We start from the raw sequence: 6,018 nt of genomic DNA on the forward strand, positions 1-6,018 counted from the left end.
CCACATGTTGCATCAACTAGACAGTTGCTTACTCATTTGTTTTCGAAACAGGTTGCATTCCTCCTTGTAAAAAACAATTGATAAACGGAGTAGAAATAGGCTACGTTTCTTGTAGGCTTTCGAGTAGAGTACTTGGGCTTTTTCAGACCAGAACGTTTAAATAATTAACTACTTCAGAATTTTAAGGATGAGGTCAGACAGCGTAGGTCTGCCATCCTGAATTCTAGAGGAGAGTTCAACACAAGCGTAGCCTACAGTGGGTCAAAATGTGTCTAGAATTCGGATGCCTTTATTATGGAATAAAAATAAATAATAGATCGGTTATAAATCATTGATCCTGTTGGGAGGGCATTTTGACACTGAGAGGTCTGTCGATGAGTGCAAAATAAAACCAAGACTGATAATACATGGAATGAATGTCATCAGTCTGCATCAAAAATAAGCATTTTATTATGACTTCATAGGTACATTGCATTTGCATTGTATTCATTTAGCAGAAGAAGCAGCTTTTATCCAAAGTTAAAAACAGATGGAGATATAAGTACTGTACAGCAAATTGTCAAGAACCAGAAGTAACACAGGTCTATCAATGCCAAGAAACAATTTGTATTTTTACCAGACACAGTGCAACAATAACATTTCTGTTGTTTGACACATTTGATCTATGTGAACATCATTTTCAGATTGTGTTTTCTTTTTAAACAGCAATAAAATAACAATTGGTTCTTTATTAATTCAGTGCTCAGCTTGGACAATTAGTTAGAAGAAGAGGCTGTAAAAACATGGGCAACAATACACATTTTAGTATTCAAAACAGGATGTGAAAAGGTCAAAGCTGCTGACTTCATTCGACCAGGGAGACATTGAGTTCTGAAGGGCTCTCATGTAAATGACAGCACTGTAGGTCAGGGAGTCCTTGGTCATTATGCAAGTCTCATTTCACAAACTATATTTTGTGACGGTTATCCTTGTGACCATAAACCATCTCAAGCACCTGTCGACTGTCATTCTTTTTATGATTTGTTTTGTCATCCAGTCAGTTTTAATGCATTTTAGCTGACCGTTGAAAGTTCTATACCCAAATACAAAATAAAACATACAGTAGGACTGACAACTGTGCCCGAAGCCCATTCTATTGCTGTGACAAGATTGCAGCTTCATTCAAAGCACCAGTGCACGGTCAATGCTACCATCAACTGTGGAAGGATGGCAGACCTGTTTCTTTGTGGAAGCAACCAAACATCCTCCTATCTCTATGCTGGACATGGGGAGCTAGAGTCAACTTAACCCCTCTCTGTTATTTATCTTGTCCTTTGAATAGAAACTGACATTCAAGTTTTACTTTCTCATACAGTATAAAGCAATGGACATCAACGTATCAACATGAAGTGTATTATCAACATAATGTTTTAATTTGAATTTCTTGAAAGTTATTCACAAGGAGGCACCCTGCAGTGAAAGTTCTTCCTGCTGACAACAAGATTGGGACTGATTTAAATCAAGTTGAAGCCATTCTAAAAGTGTACACTAGGCAGGAATAAGATTAGTTAAATGAAACAGTTTTTTCCTCATTTCTAAGGTAACACAATAATTAGTTGAGCTATTTATGTTTGGGTTGCTATGTTAACAGGGCCTACATAGCGTTTAAAAAAAAATTAAAAAAAATATATATATATATATATATATATATATATATATATATATATATATATAAATAATGTGTTTCTGCTCTATTATTTCCCACTTGACACCTTGTTGAAGTTTCATCTCATCTTGGAGATACTTTTCTCTTGAAGTTGCCATTAGACTTGAGACACTTAGCAAAATATTAAAATATGAATTACTGTGTTCTGACAGGAATCAAAGAAGAACATCTTGGAGACATCACTATAAAAGCTCTTCACAGAGAGATTGAAAAAATGAATTGAAAGCAGTGTTTTATAAGTATTCTTGGTAATTAACTTTGCCATTATGTACCAGGTAATTTCAATCCGTTTCGAGTCTGTTATTCTGGTCAACCTGTGTTTTTCTTTTTGATTTATATTTCCAAGAAATCCTCTCATAAATGTTGAACTGTCTGCGATACTTAAATAGGGGAAGAGATTTCAAAGGATGCTTCAGAGACAGAGAACATCTTAATAGAAGATGCAGATGTTGAATGGTGCCATGGAAATCTAAAGATGGTAAATGAAATGGTCACCTGCAACATAACAAACCAGGCAGACAGTCTGCCTCCAGTGTCATAAAAATGGTTTCAACATTAACAATTTTCTACCACTTGAGTCCATGACATACAACCAGCTTTTGAGCTCTTTACATCACAACCAAAACTGAAAATTATACTGGCTATGGACAGTTTTGGGGGAGTCATGTGTTGAATGAGAATTAGAAGCCACTGGATCATATGGACTTGCATGCATAAATTGGATGGCTGATTTTATCTGGGGTTTACCTGGTCAAATGGAGAAACAACTGCAGTCTCTTGAATGGAGACAATGGAAGACCAGTTTTTCAGGCACCAATCTCTCTAGAAGCGTTCCACGTCATTTATCATTTCATTCACTTTGATAAGCTTATACTATATACGGGCTAGACACGAAAAAGACAAACTAGCTGAAGTTAGGGATGTATGGTATTAATGGGTGGACATTTGATCTCTCCTGAATAATCCCGGTCCTCGTGACAGTAGATGAATTCCTTGTCCCATTCAGAGGACGCTTTCCATTTTGTCAGTCAATAAGCATGCCAAATAGGGTATCAAAATATGAGCAACCTGTGATGTCAAATCGATTTACTTCCAGCTACATGGAGGAGCACCTGAAAAAACCAGGGGACTTGAGCGGTGCTTGATGCGATTTAAGTGCTGTATGGTTACAGCATAATGTGTGACAACTTATTTACATCCCATCATCCTGTATTGACCTGCAGAGGTGAAAGCTGACCTTGACTGGAAAATTTTAAAAAACAAGCCTGGCATCTCTCAAAGTTAGTTTTTTTGTTGTTTTGAAAATTCAACCATAGTTTCATATTGCCCAAAGAAAACTAATTATACAATAATTTCACTAAAGGAGGAGTTGAGTATTTGGATAAAGTCACATCAGCATACAGCTGCCAGTGCATACTGCTCATTGGGCTGTGGTGATATTTTACAATGTTATAGACATGAAATGACTCAGAAGTTAAATGAGGGCAAATGGTACAGACGTCTGCTTTTCCTGGAGGAGATTGGCAAAGCACTCATCACTCCGAAGATCCTGAGGTGATCCCAGCCACCTCGATCAGATGTCGCTGCAGGTGTTGGCTGGAAAGTTCAATCTGGCATTTTCAGACCCACAGTCAATCAACAAGAAATGAAAGGTTCTAATGGATACAGGTGTTGGCAAGAAGTGAAAATGATGCCAGGTCTGCCCCTTTATAAGACAGTAAAGCCAGCACCACATGTGTAAATGTAGGAAATTCTTCTACAGAAAGCACTTGCTTACTTTGTACATCATGGAAAGAGCAATTGTTCCAAAAAGGGTGAATTATGTTTATTAAAGTATACAATATATGTAACTGACCTTGCCTTCACAAAAAGGAGAACATTTAAACACGTTTTATCTTCATATTAAGGCTGGATTAGTTATTTTAGCTTCTGTTTGACACGATTCATCCCAAAATATCGCAAACCCTCCTTTCAAAGCCACTCCCATAAAACTACAGTGCAGGGGTAGAGTGCGCGCAGGTTGGTAGACAGACAGACAGACAGACAGACAGACAGACAGACAGACAGACAGACAGACAGACAGACAGACAGACAGACAGACAGACAGGTAGCCCGTCCAATCATTAGTCAGGGTACGGCCTAATGATTTGTTGTGTTTATTATAGTCTTCTGACGCCCACAGATGTCGGATTGATTTGTAATACCATCAAATCTTTATATGTAGCCTATTGCTTGCTATCAAGATGTGAAGTTCATTCAGGCAAATATGACAAAAAGTGCTTCTCAAACACATTAGATAACCTGCCTTGATAACATACAAAAAATCTAGTTGTCAAAAGATGTTTTTTTTTTTTAAAGCATTGTTCATCCGGCAAATGTTGTAATATTTCTTCTTTTTAACAAAGATTTACTGCTTGAATCTGATACTTTGCTGTTTTTAAAAGTTATTCAAATGGTTCGGGTCAATTTGTTCCGAAATACAATGGTTGAAATTTTTCTTCAACTTACTACGATGGTTAAATGTAGGCCTACTTATGATGACAAACAATTGTATGCCATTGGAGTGTTTTTAGAAGTTTTTCACATCACAGCCCAACACTGGCTCTTATGTAACAACCAGTATCCCACATAGAGTGAACACTAGTGGTGGTCCTAAACATGTTTTGGAAAGTTGTTAATAATTAACAGATTGAATGATGAACTACAGAGGGTACAATATCTGGAGAAATTGTGGGGGTGCGCTTGCGTCGGTTGCAGATGGGTATGTTTCCAACCTGTATAAATCAACACCCTGTATTTTTGTACGCCCTTCGACTGGTAAGCTAGCTCTACAATTTACTGGGGCTAGGTCTGAATCTAGGAGCAAAACAGAGCACAGCTGCCAGCTGTAGAGCAAGGTATATGAAGGTAGCAACGTTAGTGCTTAATAACTATTTGGCTGGTCGGCTCTATGACGCCGGGTAAGTAAGGCTTGTGAGACTGCTCACCAAAAGAACGAAGGGGAACCCACTTGTCTAACAGATTAAGACATGTCCGTAGGTACCTAGAGAAAAGTAGCCTTAACTAATGCTGAGGGCTCGCTGATATCGCTGTCTGTCTTGCAAGAACTGCATCGTTGCTAACATGTGCTGACGTTGTGATGAGGTGTGCTGACGTTGTGACGTTAGGCTAGCACTGAGGTCCCTTGGTGCACACAAGAGACTTTGCCACAAAAATGTTGTAACCTCTTAAACCGTGCAACGGAACAATATCTGGTGGTAGCTCATGATCGTGATAGCTGGTTGATATATGGCTCTGTTTGAAACATTTATCTTGGGATGAATGTAAAATTGTTGCTTAATAATGTCATTTTGTAGATGGTGTTGTTCTTGTGGGTACCAAATCAATTTCACCAAGGTTCCCTTAAATATCAAAAAAAAAAATAGATTACTCTTTCTCTGGCAGTTGCTGCTGTCTGTAAAGTGTGTACGAAAGCATGGACATTTTGGCCCACAGCCCCAGAAACCTTCAGTTTGAATCCAGAGGACACTTTCTAAACAAGTACTTTGGATCCTGGCCAAAACAAAGTAGGCCTACTCTCCAGTTCAGATTCACCTACTTCAAATGACCTACCCGAGTCCTATGCCGTGAAAGCTTTATACTTTTAATGAACAACTTGTATAGTGTTCTCACTATTAAAGGAACGGTTTGATCCTTTAACGAGAGTCATTGATAGACGCATCGGTTATACACCCTGCACAAAGGACGGGGAACGCTAGAAGACTAGCAGACTAATACGACTACGGAGACTACGAAGACAATAATTGAATTGTATCACAAGTTAGTTCCACCAGAGGGAAATAGTGAGCGAGTAATAAAGTACTTCAATCTTCAATATTCAATCAAATTGAGCGTAATCACATTTTTCATTATAACTTTAGCGTACCTTAATGTTCTGAAATAGCCACCTAAAGTTGTATTTCTAAACAAACCACAGAATGTAAACAAAACTAGGCCTACATACTAAAGGCCATAAATCAGAATAGATAGCTTTTCCAATATAGCGCCATACTGCGCTCATGCATTCCTGCGCGCTGGAACGCGCCAGGAGCAGAGTGCTGAAGATGTAGTTGGATATTGTGAGGAGAGCTTAGAAGAGTGAGCGGCGCAAGAGGGAAGTGTTGGAACTCAGTTTATGCCTTCAACCCGGCGCCCGTGCTGCTACAATGAAGAACAGCAGGACAGTGCATATCGGACAATCTAAATTTTACCAGGAGTGGAGTCAAGTCAGGTTCAATGACAAAAATTGAAGAGAACTTCCATTTGAAGTAGCA

Source organism: Hypomesus nipponensis, chromosome 28 (assembly GCF_054491055.1).
Source record: "Hypomesus nipponensis isolate SF chromosome 28, ASM5449105v1, whole genome shotgun sequence".
NCBI classification, from domain to species: Eukaryota; Metazoa; Chordata; class Actinopteri; order Osmeriformes; family Osmeridae; genus Hypomesus; species Hypomesus nipponensis.